Below are 18,163 nucleotides of genomic sequence, written 5' to 3'. Positions count from 1 at the left end.
CAATGTTAATAGGAATTTTAGAGTACACCTACCTTCATGAACTCAAAAACAGAACACAGAGGGGAGTTTGGAGATGGTTCTGGCCCTTACAGTCAGGAAGCCCTAGGAAAAGCTTCTTAAGCCTGGCTTGATGGTGTTAGGAAAACATTCGTCCTCAGTGAGTGAACCCAGACCCAAAGAGACAAATATTGTGTGTTTTCTCTTAGGAGGTTGCTAGTTCAAACATTCTGATATGAAACCATCAATTGGAATAACTAGTGAGATATTCACTTTGTCTGCTTCGGTGGCCTGACCACGCCCATGGGGGGTGGTGCCATGAGGGGAAGTAACTGGGAGAACTAGGTCTGAGGAGGAGCCCTGGAAGGCTCTGTTGCTGGCAAGAAAGGGAGGGGAGAGCATCCTTGGAACTTGCTGGTGTTCGCCTGTCTAGGTTGTAAGTTATTTCTCCCTGAATAAACATCTATTCTGCCTATTTTTTTTTATCCTTAGGTTTTATCCACAGAGGTTTGGTACCTAATAAGGGGGACCAGGATGGAGGAGAGTATCTCTCAAGGTAGCAGAAATAGTCTATAATGTTATGAAGATTTAAAGGAAATCTATGTTTATATATATGTGTGTATATATGTGTGTGTGTGTGTGTGTGTGTGTGTGTGTGAAGTAAATGTGTTTTTTAAATAATGATGTGTATTGAAATGTAATACACTTATGTAACAAGTTCACTCTTTTAAAGTATGCAATCCAGTAGGAAGCTTTTAGTATGTTCTTAACATTATGGAACCATCACCCTATTTTATTTTTAAAATACTTTTGTTATTTGAGTAGAAATCTTTGATTCCTTAGTAAGCAGATGTAGAATAGCAATAACAACCAACAAAAATCTAAATCCTCACTCAACAATAAGTTGAATTTTATTCATTTCTCAATTCCAAGAAGTAATGTTTGTATATTTTCTGCCCACAGGGACACAGCCTAGTCCTCAGACAACAGACAGAGTGTACATTGTAATACAGACCCCAAATAGTAGCAAAGCAGACCATATTGCTTAGTCTTATACTTCTCAATGTGTCCATGACCTTGTAGCATAATTGAACAAATCTCTGTATAGGTCAATAACCCATGGCATCTTAACTCTCTTGATTTTCAAATAGATTTGAGGGAAAAAAATACCATGGATTCAATGAGCATGGTTCCTTTTATTCAACATTAAATTTATAGAATGCAAGGAATGTTGACTGGAGAGACAAACAGAAAGGTTTTCAGAATGTGAGGAACTGGAGTAATAGTAGAATGTGTTCTGCTGTACAGTAGACAGCTCAGTCACATGTGGGGAATGAAAGTAGTGATAGAATGGATAAGCATAGTTGGAAAATTCAATGATGTCAAAGAATGTATTTGTTAAGCAAAGAATATATTTAAAGAAATTTACTGTTTTATTATTTCAGGAATCTCTAAATTAGAAGAATAAGTAATCCTCCCGAACTACAAAAATGACCAAGAAGCTTGTAGGTTATGGATAATGTACTGTTGGCTGTCATTGTTTTCTCTTTATAACCTAGTGTGAAATCAGAAATGAGTGAGAAGAAAGGGGCTGGGGTCATAGGTAAAGCTCAGTTGCCTATAGACTTGGCCTGAATGCTCGAAACCTGAGTTCAGAGTACCCAGCACCTTGAAAGAGTTCTGCTGGGGAGGTGGATACAGGAGGATCCCCCAAAGCTTGCTTGCCTGCAAGTCTAGATGATATAAGTACACCGCAAAACAAAAAATCAAACACAGTGAGAATTTCTTTGTGAGAATCTGTCTCAAAACCTGCCCTTCTCTGAACAGAACTGAGGAGTGCATGCCAAGAGGGCAGGGAGAGGGAGGGACTTGGAGGACAGGAAGGAGAGAAAATAGTCAGCAGGTTGTTAAAAAAAAGCAACCAGGGAAAAAGTACAAAAGGGGCCTGAAGCAGTGGTGGCAGAGGCCTTTAATCCCGGCACTCTGGAGACAGAGGCAGGCAGATCTGTGAGGCCAGCCTGGTCTACAGTCAGAGTTCCAGGACAGCCAGGACTGTTCACAGAGAATCCTGTCTTGTGTGTGTGTGTGTGTGTGTGTGTGTGTGTGTGTGTGTGTGTGTGTGTGTGTGTGAGTGTGTGTGTCACTGATTGCTAGAGGGACCCTCTCTGTCCTGAGCTCCACTCTGCTTCTGTCAGCAGTGCTGACAAGTCTACCTGACCACTGGAAACTTGGGGTCCCTATGGGGCATGAAGTAGAGATGTCATCGAAGCTCCCACAGCTCCATTCATTCCCTTGAGCTATTCTCCTGAGATGCTCCCAACTGAGCCTACTTCACAAACACACCAAGCCCATATCACCCATGCCTTGTCTCTGTGTTTTCAGACTCCAACAGGTAACTGGAGCTAGCTACTGTGTTGTTTGTGGGCATCAGTTTTGTGACGATTGTGAGAAAAAGAAGAATCCTAGTCATCCTCAGCCAGATGGCACTTAACTTGTGATTTCCTTTTGTCTTGGAGGCAGAGTTTTTTTGGAATCTTAGTTTCCCAAGTATTTATTACTGCATTTTACTCTCTGAGCCCATGTCAGCCTCCAAAGATTTAACATGCTACTGTTTAACAGTGCTGCTGAGTCAGGTGTGCCACTGTTTTACCTCTGTTTTCCCTGGTTTGAGTGTGATTAAGAGGCAGGTGGAGGCTATTTTCCCTGTAATCTAAAGGATGCTCTTTGTACCCAACCCAAACTGAGGGAAACTACAACCAAGACCTCTCCAGCAGTTTCATTTTCCCGGTCATCCCTGGAAGGAACCAGTCTGAATGCATATTTCATTCAGGCAGCGGATTATATGAGAGATATATCATTCTATTTTCTCTAAATTTTACTCTTTCTGAGATAGGGTTTCTCTGTGTAGTCCAGCTGTCCTGGAACTTGCTCTCTAGACCAGTCTGGCCTCCAACTTAAGAGATCTGCCTGCCTCTGCCTCCTGAGTGCAAGGATTAAAGGCATACACCACCACACCTGGCTATTAATTGATATTTATTTTATTTTTTGTACAAGCACTTAGCAGAGTGCAGAGAAGGTCACATGGTTTAGACCACAGCCTAAAAAACCCATGATAGTCAGATAGTTTCATAACCTTTGTGTTATGAAACTGAAGGGACTATGTCCTTTCAAGAGCCACATTGTGGCTACTTACAGCCATGATACTTTCTCTGAATGCTAGGGATATCAATTATACTCATCTTAGGAGGACCCCATGTCCCTCTAGAGCTACCATTAAATGTTTTTTGTTTGGTTGTTTGGTTATCCAAAGAGCAGTCATCATTTCAAAACAGAAAAGTGGAAAATGTTTCTCTGTGTACCCCTGGTTGCCCAGAACTCATTCTGTAGACGTGGCTGGCTGGAACTCACAGAGATCTACCTGCCTCTGCCTCCCAAGCACTAGGATTAAATGCATGTACCACCACACCCAACCTGCTTTTGTATTTACATTGAACAATGACTATATAATGCATGTATAAGATGACTGATAAAAATTGTACAGAGATATAATGATATTTACAGGTCTGCTAACTCCTAATTGTCTTGGTCATGTATTGTAGAATACTATTTTAAGGTGTGTTACATTTGTTTATGCTGTGGAATATCATTTGTTTTAATGATGCAACGATGTGTTGCATTTGTTTAACTCAGTGAAGCTGTGTTATGTTGCCTGTTTAAAACACCTGAATGGTTTAATAAAGAACTGAACGGCCACTAGTTAGTTAGGCTGGAGAACCGATAGGTGGGGCTGTCAGAGAGAATAAATAGGAGGATGAAAAAAGAGGAGAGGAAGACTCCAGGGAACAGCCATGAAGCTATCTAGGAAGCCATGGAGAAAGGAGTAAAGTAAAGATATACAGAAAAAAATAATAATAAAAAAACCCCTAAGTGCACAGAGACAGCTGACCGAAGCTAGTGGTAGCTCATGGCCTGACAGCTGGGGAACCTGCTTGTGACCAAATTAGAGACCCTGTGAATGTGGATAAGAGTTGTGGGACTTGATCTGTCGGCGTGTGTGTGTGTGTGTGTGTGTGTGTGTGTGTGTGTGTGTGTGTGTGTGTGCTGCCAAAGGCACCAGGACCCTATCCCAGGGGCATGAACTGGCTTGTTGGAGCCCATTCCTTGTGGTGGGATACCTTGTTCAACCAGGGTAGAAGGGCTTGGTCCTGCCTCAACTTGGTATTCCCCAAGGAAGGCCTTACCCCTTTTGAGGAGTGGATGGGGAGGGGGTAAGGAGAAGGGGAGGTGGGGATGGTGGAAGGGGTAGGAAGGGGGAACTAGGGTTGGTATGTAAAACGAAAATTAAAAAAAAAAAAAGATGAAAGCCCAGAGCCAAAAGTAGAGGGGCTAATTTAAGTTAAGAAAAGTTGGCTAAGCCAGGCATTGGTGGCACACACCTTTAATCCCAGCACTCAGAAAGCAGAGGCAGGTGGATCTCTGTGAGTTCGAGTTTTAGGCCAGCCTGTTCTACAGAGCTAGTTCCAGGACAGACTGCAAAACAATACAGTGAAACCCTGTATTGAAAAACCAAAAGAAAAAGAAAAAGTTGGCTAGAAACCAGCTAAGCTAAGGTAGGGCATTCATAAGAAAGAATAAGCATCAGTGTATGTGTTTATTTGGAAGCTGGATGGCAGCCCCCCCCACCAAATAAAACTGCAAAAACAGTAAAAGCAACCACTGGGTGTCAGTGATGCACACCTTTAATTCCAGCAGGTCTCTGTGAGTTGGAGGCCAGCCTGGTCTACATCGCAAGTTCCAGGACAGGCTCTGAAGATACACAGAGAAACCCTGTCTCAAAAACTAAAACAAAAACAAAAAAAAAAAACAGTGAGAAAGCAAGAGAGAGAAAGAGAGCGAAAGAGAGAGAGAGAGAGAGAGAGAGAGAGAGAGAGAGAGGGCTTAGCAGTGAAGAACAGGCTACTCTTCCAGATGTCCTGAGTTCAGTTCCCAGCAACTACATGGTAACTCACAACCGTCTGTACTGAGATCTAGTGCCCTTTTCTGGCATGTAGGCATACGTGCAGGACAGAATACTGTATACGCAATAAACAGATCTAAAATAAATAAATAAATAAAAACAACAGCCACAACCCTTGGTTTCATGGGATCCAACTCCTTCTGTCACTTGAAGGTTCCCATACATGTGTCAATACCCATACAGACTCACATACATATACATAAAATCAAAAAAATTAACTTTAAAAAGCCTAAGTGGCACAATCCTTTAGTGATATTTGATGGCACTGTAAATTGATCCTAAAAGTGTGAACAAAGTGTCAGCTACAGTCCTTGGGAAAGTCACATGAGAATTCAGAGGATCACCCCACTTTCAGTCTGACCCATCACTCCTTAACAGAACTCATGTAGAGCTGGGGTACAGGACATCAGCGGTCAACAGAGGCCAAATACCCATCCTGCCCTCTCTCACTATGAGGTGGTTGGTCAGAAGCTATACAAGCATGTCAAACAAAGGACAGAACACATGGCACAGTAAAGAAAGAGCAGGAGAAAAATGACAAGAGTGGCTTGCCAGATACCTGCTTTGGTGGAGGGGGATGAGGATAGGACACTATGGGACAGGACAGGAGGACAGAGACATGATGTAAGAGTGAATAAGGATGGCTGGCAGCAACATTGAATTGAAAAAAGACATCTTTTTTGGGGGGTGGGGAGAGGTTTCGAGACAGGGCTTCTCTGTGGGTTTAGAGGCTGTCCTGGAACTAGCTCTTGGAGACCAGGTTGGTATTGAACTCACAGAGATCTGCATGCCTCTGCTTCCTGAGTGCTGGGATTAAAGGTGTGCACCACCACCACCCGGCTAAGACTACACCTTCCTTACTCTATAGTTGCACATAGGATTAAAGGGGAGAGAAGGGTCATGGAAGCTGGACTGTGCCTTGAGATCAGGTGTTGAGCAATCTAGCACTGACTTTGACAATAGGGGCCAGTTAGATGTTAATGGAAGGGCCACAAGTTCCTCTTGCCAGAGATGAGAATGACTGCTTTATCAAGCAGGAACTTTCCTCAAGCCCCCAAGGGAATGGAGACCCACATGCCCAACCTTGGGAAAAGGACTTCTGGGTAGCAGACACTACGACACTACACTACACTTTCTTAGACTTACTATATGGGCCAGTTCCCCTCATAGTGCTCCCCAGAGGGAAGGTCCTGATGTCTTACTCTTTCCCCACCATACTGCACCAATTTGATTTCTCTGCATTTATTAACGGAACTCATGCCCTTAATGAATGGACTCAGGCTCTGGATCTGAATTGTGAGCTTTTCAGCATTTGGATCTGGTGTGTCCTGATCTTGGTGTAATTAGGAGGGTACATTGGAATTCCTGGTTCAGTGGTGGTGAGGATTTTGTTTTCTGTAAAGTTATTTTGTTTATAAAGGCTATTATTGGCTGGGTGGTGGTGATACACCCCTTTAGTCGTAGCACTTGGGAGGCAGAGGCAGGCAGATATCTCTGTGAGTTTAAGGGCAGCCTGATCTACAAGAGCTATTTTAGGACAGCTTCCAAAGCCACAGAGAAACCCTGTCTTGAAAAACAGAGAGAGAGAAAGAGAGAGAGAGAGAGAGAGAGAGAGAGAGAGAGAGAGAGAGTTATTGCATGCATTTTTATCCTTCACCACACAAAATTTCCCAAAGGGAAAGGCATTAATATTGAGAAGCTTTAAAAAGTAAAAAGGTGCAGGAGAAGTTGGTCTGCAATGTTGAAAAGTTTCAACTTTGTCAAGTGCCAATAGTCACAATGTGGTCCATACCAGTGGCCACTTGTATTTTCCACTCTTCAGTAATTTACTATTGTGCGCAGCGCAGGATGAGTGGATCCACATAGGTACATCTCATGCCCGATATTAGACCCATTTCCTCAGTAAAGCATAAATACAGGATCTGGCTTTGTGAGTCAGTGGAGATGATACAGTGAAGACAAGAGAGGAGCAGAAGGAGTGTTAATTTTACAGGGTTTCAAAGTGAGCCCAGTGTTATTTACCATGCACAATAACAGACCACAAGATACACAACAAAACCCACTCAAGAATTTTATTAGTAAAGAGTAGGGAACAGGGTGTGCACAAGCCTGTCTGGAAAACTTGGAGAGAGAGGTGGTGGTCCGGGCATGTCTGCTTTTAAAGGCCGCTTGGGACATGCATATGGGGGCTTACACAGCCACACCGTACACACGTTACTTGGCCCCACTTCTCACGCACATGAGGCCCTGGGATGACTAGGCATTTTGCCAGAATGCTGATGGTGCATATGCAGCCAACCACTGAAATGCTAACACCTAGGATGACGGGGCATTTTGCCTGAATGCTGATGGCCACGTGGGTGGCCATGGAACCCCGGAAATGACAATACTGGGGAGGGGGTGGGATTCTGCCATTTAACTATAATTCGCATTTTAGCTATATTTATGTATTCACTTATTTATTGAGACAGCCTTCATATATAATCTTGGCTGTCCTGGAGCTCACTATGTATAACACGCTCGGCTTGGATTAACATAGATCCACTTGCCTCTGCTTCTGGCATGCTGGGATCAAAGGTGTGCACCATCACACTCAGACCCAATTTAGATTTTTTCGTGGAGGAGTTACATTTTATTTTTATGCGTATGGTATCCTGCCTGTTTGTATATCTGTGGAGGACATTCGTGCCTGTTGCCTTCAGAGAGCAGAAGAGAGCATTGTATCTCTTGGAACTGGAGTTATAAATGGTTGTTAGCCACTGTGTGGGTACTGGGGAATTGAACTTGGGACCTCTGGAACAGCAGACAGTCCTATTAACAGCTGAGCCATCCCTCTAGTCTCAGGTCTTCTTTTAAATTACATTTACACACGCGTGTTTGTGCACAAAAGTGCAGATGCCTATAGAGGGCAGAAGAGGCACCAGTTCCCCTAGAACGGCAGGTAGGGGCAGTTGTTAGCTCCCCCGATGTAGATGTGGGATCTAAACTACTCTGGAAGAGCAGGAAGCATTCTTAGCCACGGAGCCATCTCCCCAGCCCCATAAGCTTCACTTCAGTGTCTACCCAGTCGAACGTGGATTCTTTCAAACTGCTTTAGGTTCCTGTTACATAGTAAGCCAAAACTTACATTCATTTCCCTTCAGATCATCACTCTTTCTTTTCTTTCTCTTCTTTCCCATGTTTTACCAGCAATACAATCATGCTTGTACACCAAACTACATGAATTAACTCTCACCGTATAGACTAGCTCTGTATAACTTTGTTCATATCCAACCAGAAGCCCAGGGTTACTGACAAATGGTACTTTGAGCTGACAATTTTGTTTCCCTAGAGTCACCTCAGGAGGAGGAGGTGCAGACTCAGGGGAGCAGCATCCCATGACAATGATGATAAAAGTAGATGCCCGTTGCTCTTATAAGATAGGTTATTTTCATGATTCCAGTGTTTTAGGGGATAACACATTTGAATAGTAAAAGTCTTCATGCGCACCATATGCTGTTTATTTACAAAGAAGGGGGCATGGAATGCTACCAACCCATGCCTGATTCAAGAAAGTACAAAAAATGCCAGTGCTGGGGTGCACAGTGCATTAGGGAGGTTTTTCTTCTGTATTGCACTGGGTAATTTTCATTCAAAAGCGGACATTATCTACTGAATGTTTGTGTTCTTATGTAAGTGTCACCTCAGCAATGATCTTTTTTTAATTTGTTTTTTTATTTTTATTTCACATATCGATCAAAATTCCCTCTCCCTTCTTCCCTATTCCCCTCTCCTCCACCCTCCCATGCCCCCTGACTACCCTCCCCTCCACCCCCTCTCCACATGTAGGGTGCTGCCTTCCAGGAGGGGGTCATCTAAATCTGTCAAGTCATTTGGAGAAGGGACTAGAACTTCTCCCCTGTCTCTAGGTTAAGGGAGTATCCCTCCATGGGGGATGTGCCCCCAAAGTCCTTTCGTGCACCTGGAATACATCCTAGTTTCACTGTCCAAAGTCCCTTAGACTGCTCAGGCCTTCTAGCTGAGACCCATGTTCAGGGGATCTGAGTCAGTTCCATGCTGGATTCCCAGCTATCAGTCTGAGAGCCCATTAGCTCCTCCTTGTCCAGGTCAGCTATCTCTATGTGTTTCTGCACCCTGGTCTGGTCCTCCCTCTCTGCATTTGGATTATAGTTCAGCTCAGTGTTGAGTAATGGGTGTTTGCTTCTGTTTTCATTAGCTATTAGATGAGGGCTCCATGATGGTGGATAAGTTAGTCATCGATCTCATTATCAGGGAAGGACGTAGGGAAGGCTCAAATTGGTAGTTGGGGTCAGACTTGTAGGTCTCTAGACATTTCTCTAGGTTCAGTTTTCTCTTCAAACCTATAATGGCTCCCTCTTTCATGCTCTCTCTCTCTCTCTCTCTCTCTCCTCTTCTCTCATCTATTTCTCCCCTGACTCAATCTTCCTAGTCCCTCATGCTTTCCTCTCCTCCCCTTCTCTTTCTTCTAGTTCCCTCTCCACTCACTGCCTCCCCTCCCCATATGCCCTGGGGATCTTGTAAGCATCTTCAACAAATGGTGCTGTCACAACTGGATGATGGTGCATAGAAGACTGCAGATAGACCCATGTCTATCAACATGCACAAAACTCAAGTCTAAATGGATCAAAGACCTCAATATAAATCCAGCCACTCTGAACCTCTTAGAAGAGAAAGTGGGAGGTAGCCTTGAACAAATTGGTACAGCGGACCACTTCCTGAACATAACTCCAGCAGCATAGACACTGAGATCGACAATTAATAAATGGGACCTCCTCAAACTGAGAAGCTTCTGTAAGGCAAAGAACAAAATTTACAAGACCAAATGGCAGCTCACAGACTGGGAGCTCTTCACAAATCCTACATCTGAAATAGGACTGATCTCCAAAATATACAAAAAACTCAAGAAACTAGTCAACAAAACACCAGATAACCCTATTAAAAAATGGGGTACAAAACTGAATAGAGAACTCTCAATATAGGAAATCAAAAAAAGCTGAAAGACACTTAAGAAAGTGGTCAACATCTTTACCTATCAGGGAAATGCAAATCAAAACAACCCTGAGATACCATCTTACTCCTGTCAGAATAGCTAAAATTAGAAACACCAATGACAACTTATGCTGGAGATGAAGTGGAGAAAGGGGAACACTCCTGCACTCCTCCACCCATACAGCCATTTTGGAGATCAGTATAGCGGTTCCTCAGGAAAATGGGAATCAGTCTACCACAGAACCCGGCAATTCCCCTCTTAGGCTCAATGATCCTTATACTCAAATGATCCACATCCATGCAACAAAAGCATGTTTGTAACAGCATTATTTGTAATAGCAAGAATCTGGAAGCAACCTAGGTGCCCCTAAACTGAAGAATGGATAAAGAAGATATGACACATTTACACAATGGAATACTACTCTGTGGAAAAAACAAAACAAAACAAAAAAAATATGGAATCTTGAAATTCGCAGGCAAGTGGATGGAACTTGAAGAAACCATCCTAACTGAGGTAACCCAGTCACAAAAAGAGGAACATAGTATGTACTCGCTCATATATGGATTTTAGACCTAGAGCAAAGAATCAGCAGCCTATAATTCACACCTCTAGAGAAACTAAGATACAAGGAAGATTCTAAGAGATTCATATAAGGTTCCTCACAGAAGGGGGAAAGGACAGCAATGATCTTATAGGGACTTCTATCCTTTAGGGAGTTTTAGCATGTTCTCCTCAAGTCAATGTAACAGAAGCTTCTCATGTTCAATATGATAGTATCGAGGAGCTGGGAACATTGAGAAATCAATCTCAGTGAAGATACTTGGGATATGGCAGCATCCCCTTAGAATGGATTAATCTGGGGCTGGAGAGATGGTTCAGTGGTTAAGAGCATTGCCTGTTCTATCCAAGGTCCTGAGTTAAATTCCCAGCAACCACATGGTGGTTTACAACCATCTGTAATGAGATCTAGTGCCCTCTTCTGGCATACAGGTATACATGTAGGCAGAACACTGTACATAATAAATAAATCTTTGGGGGGGGGGTTGAGACCGGGCTTCAATAAATAAATCTTAAACAAAAGAGAAGGGATTAATTTTCCAAGAGCAGGTTGTATGAAAATCCTCTGCCATGTTATGATATAACTTATGTAACACTCACTGTAAGCCTGATAGATAGGGTTGTCTGACCTGGCCATTGGATCAGAGAACATGTAGAACATAGATAATTTACCAAACACCTAGGGCTAGGTCTTTTGGGATAGCAAGACATAATACACTAATACTGAGTCTTTGACTTGACAAACATTTTTGTTTTGTTTAAGACAGGGTTTCACTATATAGTCTTGGCTTGAAACTTATTGTGTAGCCTAGGCTGGCCTCTTAACTCAGAGAGATGCCCCTGACTTAGCCTCCCAAGTGCTGAGATTAAAACTATGCACCACCACACTTAGAAGCTTAGCCAGTCTTGCCCATCTGAATGAGTGACCAAAGCAGAAGCCTATGCAAACAAACTAAATATGAGCTGGACCTCAAGTTGTTTCCTGTTCTCCAAATTGAAAGGTCCAATCAGGAAAAAGGAGATGTAGTATATATTCTGGAATTGCTTTCTAATAACACTGATTATATAAACTTGTGTAAATACTAGTTATCATGATCTGGTTGTCTTATTATAATCTAAGCCCCTGCTGGGAATGAAGACTAGGATTTTTTAAAAAGCTAATTTTCTAAGTAGTTAATTATGCTCATCAGCCTACAGCTCCTGCACAGAGCTTCAATATCCTAAGCTGGTTCAGGATTTTATGTTTTGGGATGTGTCTATATATCTGTATTTTTTCCAGTTAGATATCCTAGTGACGTAACCCAATGGCCAATAACAAATTTCTTTTCCTTCTTCCCTCCCTTTCTCCCTTCCCCTCTCCCTCTTTCCCTCCCTCCCTCTCTGTATAGTTCTGGCTGTCCTGGACCTTGCTTTGTATATCAGGCTGGCTCCAGCTCAAAGATCCTCCTGCCTCTGCCTTTTGCCTACTGGGATTAAAGGCATGTACTATCATCATCAGACAATGACAAATTTCTTTTTTTCATTATTAATTCATTATTTTTTATTTAATTTTATATAACAAAGTCCAATTAAATGAAAACAAACATTTATATACAATATTTGGGAATTTGGGCGTCGTTCTTTCCAAACTACTTCCTGCTGGTAAGGGGCGCTGTCTTGGGGGATTCGAAGAAAATTCACATATCCTAGCTGTAGACTGTAGGGCTGTTTTGTCCAGCTGTTTTGAATGTAGGATCAGCTTGTACTCTGTTTCAGGTGGTCTGGCGTGATCAAACCACATTAGTCTGGAAGAAATCCACATGTTTTCATTTTCTGTGGAAACAAAAATAGAAATCCTTTTCCCCAGTAACTTGTTCTTCAAGTTAACTTTTGGAGTCAAAGCATTTTTTTTTTAATTTATTATTTTACATGTCGATCCCAGTTCCCTCTGCCTCCCTCCCTCCCTCCCCTCCAGCCCTCCTCTCTCCTTCCCTCCCTTTTACCCTCTCTGCCCTCTCACATGCACTCTAAACACCCTCCCCTCCCATCCCCCCCACCACAATTCCATATGTAGGGGAATGCCATCCAGTTTGGGTCATGTAGATGTGACAGGTCCTGTGAAGTAGGGACTAGGGCTTCTCTCCTGTCTCTAGAATAAGGCAGTTATCCCTCCATGGGGGATATGTTTGCAAAGTCCTTTTGTGCACCAGGGATACATCCGGGCTCCACTGTCTGAGGTCTCTTAGACTGCTCAGACCTACTGGCTGAGACCCATATTCAGGGGGGTCCGAGTCAGACCCCTGTTGGCTTCCCAGCTATCAGTCTAGTGGCCTTAGCTCCTCCTTGTTCAGGTAAGCTGTCTCTATGTGCTTCTACTGCATGGTCTTGTCCTCTCCATCTGTTTCTGGGTTCTAGTTCGACTCAGTGTTTATGTATGGGTGTTTGCTCCTATTTTCAACAGGCATTAGTTGAGGGCTCCATGGAGAAGTTAGTTGTTGATCTTACTCTCCGGGAAGGGCATTTATGATAGCCTTTCCATGGAAGCTGAGATTGTTAGTTGGGAGCAGTCTTGTAGTTCTCTCGACCTTTCTTTGTGTTCAACTTTATCTTCAACCCAATATTGGCTCCCTCTTTTATGTTCTCTCTCTCTCTCTCTCTCTCTCTCTCTCTCTCTCTCTCTCTCTCTCTTTCTCTCTCTCTCTCTCTGTCTCTCTCTCTCTCTCTTTCCTATCTTCCATTCCTAACCAGGCTCAATCCTCCGGGTCGCACATGCCTTCCTCTCCTCCCCCACATTTTCTCCTACTTCTCTCTCCATTCGCTGTCCTCCCCCACTTCACCTGAGCTCTGGGGGACTTGTCCCTTCCCAGTTCTGTGAGAGACTTTATATGAATCTCTTAGAATACACCTTGTATCCTAGTTCCTCTGGTGATGTGAATTATAGGCTGGTGATCATTTGATCTACTTCTAAAATCCATATATGAGTGAGTACATACTGTGTTCCTCTTTTTGTGACTGCGTTACCTCATTCAGGATGATTTCTTCAAGTGCCATCCACTTGCCTGCGAATTTCAAGATATCATTATTTTTTTAATGCAGAGTAGTATTCCATTGAGTAGATGTGCCACATCTTCATTAACCATTCTTCAATTGAGGGGCATCTAGGTTGCTTCCAGGTTCTTGCTATTACAAATAGTGCTGCTATGAACATAGTTGAACAGATGTCTTTGTTGCATGGATGTGAATCCTTTGGGTATATGCCTAAGAGGGGGATTGCCGGTTCTGTGGTAAACTAATTCCCATTTTCCTGAGGAACCGCCATACTGATCTCCAAAATGGCTGTATGAGTCTGCACTCCCACCAGCAGTGGAGGAGTGTTCCACTTTCTCCACATCCTCTCCAAAATAAGTCATCACTGGTGTTTCTAATTTTAGCCATTCTGGCAGGGGTAAGATGGTATCTCAAAGTTCTTTTGATTTGCATTTCCCTGATAGCTAAGGAGGTGGAGCATTTTCTTAAGTGTCTTTCAGCCTTTTTGATTTCCTCCATTGAGAATTCTTTCTTCAGTTCTGTACCCCATTTTTAATAGGGTTATTTGATGTTTTGTTGACTAGTTTCCCGAGTTCTTTGTGTATTTTGGAGATCAGCCCTTTGTCAGATATAGGATTAGGCCCTTACTGCCACAGTCCATGTGATGTATCAATTTATATTTGTTTCAATATGTAGGGAGAATGGCAGAATGTCTTCCTGCAACAGGGTGTGGTTTGGGACATTTTGACTCAATTATTTGTTTTGAGTAACACATAGGCAGGCTGGCCTTCATCAAGGCCTGAGAATGGCCTTGACTCTGGCTCAACTGACTCCACCATCCAAGAACAGGAATTACAGGCATGGATTCAGCTTGATGATTTTGTATTACTTTAAAGGCCTTTCACTGCAAGGCTACGGCTTTTATGGCCCATCTTCTTCCTCTTGCTCTCCTTTGCCATCTTTCATCTCTTCAGAGGTGTGGCACAACAGCCCAGTCCCACATCTTCATCCATTTACATCCACATCAAGAAGCTCTCCCTGGAATTTAGATGTAGTAGTACCTGGCTTTAATCACTTGGGAGGCAGAAGTGGGCAGATCTCTGAGTTTGAGATGAGCCTGATTTATAGAGCAAGTTCCTGGAGAGGCAGGGCTGTCTCACAAAACAAACAAACAAAAGAAGGCTGCTTATTGGGTCATAAGCACAAGTTTCTACCATACTGACAGTTCCTCTGCTTCCTCCTAGATTTCTCAGGTGGCATTTCCTTGAAAGAATCTTCTAGTGTTAGTGTCTTTCTATGTCTTCTCAAGTAATAAAGCTCTATTTTCGGCCAGAGTTTTAGTCTTTGAAAGGCAATTTCCTTGGTGAGTGAAAGTGAGTGGGAAACGACTACTGATGCATCCATGGCTGCTACTAAAATTCACAGCACCAAACCCACTATAAGCAAATCAGAGAAATATTTTTCTCAGTAATGCTTTTCTTTCTAATTCTGAAGATTGTGTCCTTATTAGTGTAAATGGCAGAGGTGCTTCCTCCATCCACTGGTTTTCTCTGTGACAGCTTTGAGTGTGTATGTGACCAAAAAGTGAGATACAGTTCTGTTTGGTTTTCTTAAATCATCAAGACAAAGACCAGTGCTGTGATCAATGTGGCCTGATCCTCACAGTGTTTTCTTTAACTTTGCAGAAGAATGACAACCGGAGCCGTTGTTAAGTATCTTCTCTTTCAGTCATGAGACCCTGACTCAGGATTCCTGTGGGGAAGGAGGATGGGAGATTCTGAGAGGAAAGGACTCTGCTTCAGAGGCTTAGCAGGAATTCTATGACCCAAGAAAAGCTGAGGTTGATTTTGGGTGAGCTTCAGCTAGTGTAGGCAGGAAGAGGTATGTCAGTTTCTTCTGACTTTCTTCTAGGCATCGCCCAAGTTGGTGATTGGGAAGTTACTAGCATAAAGACGAATGAGGAAGTCCCCAGTATGTAGTACATCCCCACTGTAGACATTGGCAGAGGATGCCAGGTACACTCAGGACACACCCTCTACACTCTCCAGCCATTCTTCTCCTGACTACCTCTTACCCACCTGCTTCTCCACCCTGCCCATTCTGCTCCTTGCTCTCTGTTGTCTCTGTGTCGTCTATGGTGGGAGGGGTTAGAGACCATTCCCCCTGCTGCCTTGTTCCTGTTCCTGAATCATGGGTCAGGCTGTCCACAGAAGTTTACCTAATATGATTTCCCAGTCTCAATCCTGAGTGTTCCAGGTCTCTGTGTGTGCAGCAATTTTATGTACCGTCATGTGAGTTATCACCTTTCCCATGAAACACAGCCCCACTATCACAAAGCTTAGCACACAGACACAACACCAAGGATAATGACAATCAGTACAATTCTTAGACTCAACGGACACAGAAAATGGATACTTCAGCCTCCATTGGTTATGTGATTCAGTCCTTTTACTTGGGACACAGAGGTAAAAGGCTGCTGCTGACAAGCAGCTGAGAGGCAAGGAGAGATGAGCAGAGAGGAACCAAGTGATGTCCCCTCCCTGCGGTGAGACACAACATAGAAAGAACAAGCAACAACAATTAAATACCACTGAGAAAGCTTCCCAAACCTTGATGACAGCAAGGAGGAAGTGGGAAGGAGTCACTTACCTGTATAGTTAGCTTGGTCCTGTCAAGAACCAGCCAACACTGTGACATATTTGAACCAGAATAACTTGACTCTCCCCTACTCTACCCCAGTTCTGAGTTCTATGCATGCGGCCCCTGATATAGAGCCATAGAGCATATGTGAAGAGAGCTGTAAGAAAAGGTGAGTGGAGATAGTGCCTTCCTTCCTACACAAGCTCATTTTACAGCGGTGAAACACCATGACCAAGGCAAATTATAGAAGAGTTTATTGAAGGCTCACCCACGGAGAGAGAGAGAGAGAGAGAGAGAGAGAGAGAGAGAGAGAGAGAGAGAGAGAGAGAGAGAGTCCATGTCCCATGACAGAAGCATGGCAGCAGGCAGGCAGACACCACACGACAATAGTAGCTGAGAACTCATATCTTGACCAGAAAATAGGAAGCAGAGAGAGCTAACTTGGAATGGATCAAGTCTTTTGGAACCCCAAAGCCTGCCCTGGTGATATACCTCCTCAAATCATGCCACACCCCCTAATCCTTTTCAAACAGTTCCACAAATGGAGACTGTTATGAGCACTTTCCGGCCAGCCTGTTCCACAGACCCTGCACAAATTTTGAAACTGTTAGCTATTGGCTAGGTTTCTTATTGGATAGCTCTGTCTTAAATATTAACTCATTTCTATCAATCTAAGTATTTCCATGTGGTCTTGGCTTACTGGGAATGCAGACCTGCATCTCCTTTGCCTGCAGAGAAGAGCGATATCCCGTTTGTCCCTGCTTATATTCTGATTGTGCCCAACTACTTCACTTCCTGCCTGTCTGTATAAACCTCCAGACCTCTACGGTTAGCTAGTTGTAGTATCTGCCATGCTATGTCACTTCTCTGAGATCTTTCTTTAGCCTTCCTCATTTGTGCTCCTTAGGACTACTCATCTGTGAGGCCTCATCCACACTCATGGCCCTAGGACCAGTGACTCCCCAAGAGGGTCTAGTCCCAGTAGATGTATCAAGAAGAATTAAGTGGCTACAATGGCTTCAGCCCAGCACATAGCATGGTGAGTACTCTGTTTCTGGAAGGTTCCAGTCCCATCTTCACCTCTATGAAGATTAGGAGCTCTTGTCATCATCTGTGACCCTAGTATCAGAGCTTTTATGGGAGGCTCCAGCCTCACCCTGTGCTCCAGCAGAGACTAAGTAACTACCAAAGCTCCTGTTTGGCCAAAAGTCTCAGGGAGGGCTTCACATACTGAGGTTAGATCATAGTCCCACAGTCTGTCCCACCAATGAGGTCAGCATGTCCAGGAAGCTTTCTTCCTGCCCAACGTACAGGCAAAGACTGCATACAATAATTAAAAACATAGAAAAAGAAACTTGATAGAAAGTACATATGTCAATACAATGAATGCTATGTGTGACAGACCTATAGCCAACATTATATTCTATTGAGAAAACTCTTGAGAACCCCCACTAAAATCAGGAAAAGGCAAGTGTCCATTCATATTCAGTATAGTGTTGGAAGTTTTAGACCACTACCATGAAATACATGGGATGCATGTGGGATAAATGGGATGCAAGTGGGAAAGGATTCACAGTATCTTATTTTCCTTTTTAAAATGCATTTTATTTATGTTCCCTTTGTGGGTACACACACACACACACAAACACAAACACACACAAGTCTGGGTGGGTATGTGGAGGTCAGGGACAGACAAGTTTCACAAGTTTGTTCTCTATTCACCATACCATGTGGGTTCATGCTTGAAGTCAAGTCACCCGGCTAGGGATGTGGCAAGCACCAGCTCAATGGCCTAAAACTTGACTTTTTTTTTAAAACAAGACCCAATAAAAGTGTGGTTTGGGGGACAATTCTAATATTCATCGTGTGAGAGACTGCAAGCACAATAAATTAAAAGGGACATGTTAAACCAAGCTTTCCTTTATACAAAGTAT

Source organism: Phodopus roborovskii, unplaced genomic scaffold (assembly GCF_943737965.1).
Source record: "Phodopus roborovskii unplaced genomic scaffold, PHOROB, whole genome shotgun sequence".
NCBI lineage: Eukaryota > Metazoa > Chordata > Mammalia > Rodentia > Cricetidae > Phodopus > Phodopus roborovskii.
The sequence above is the reverse complement of the archived record's forward strand: the minus strand, read 5'-3'. Positions refer to the sequence as shown.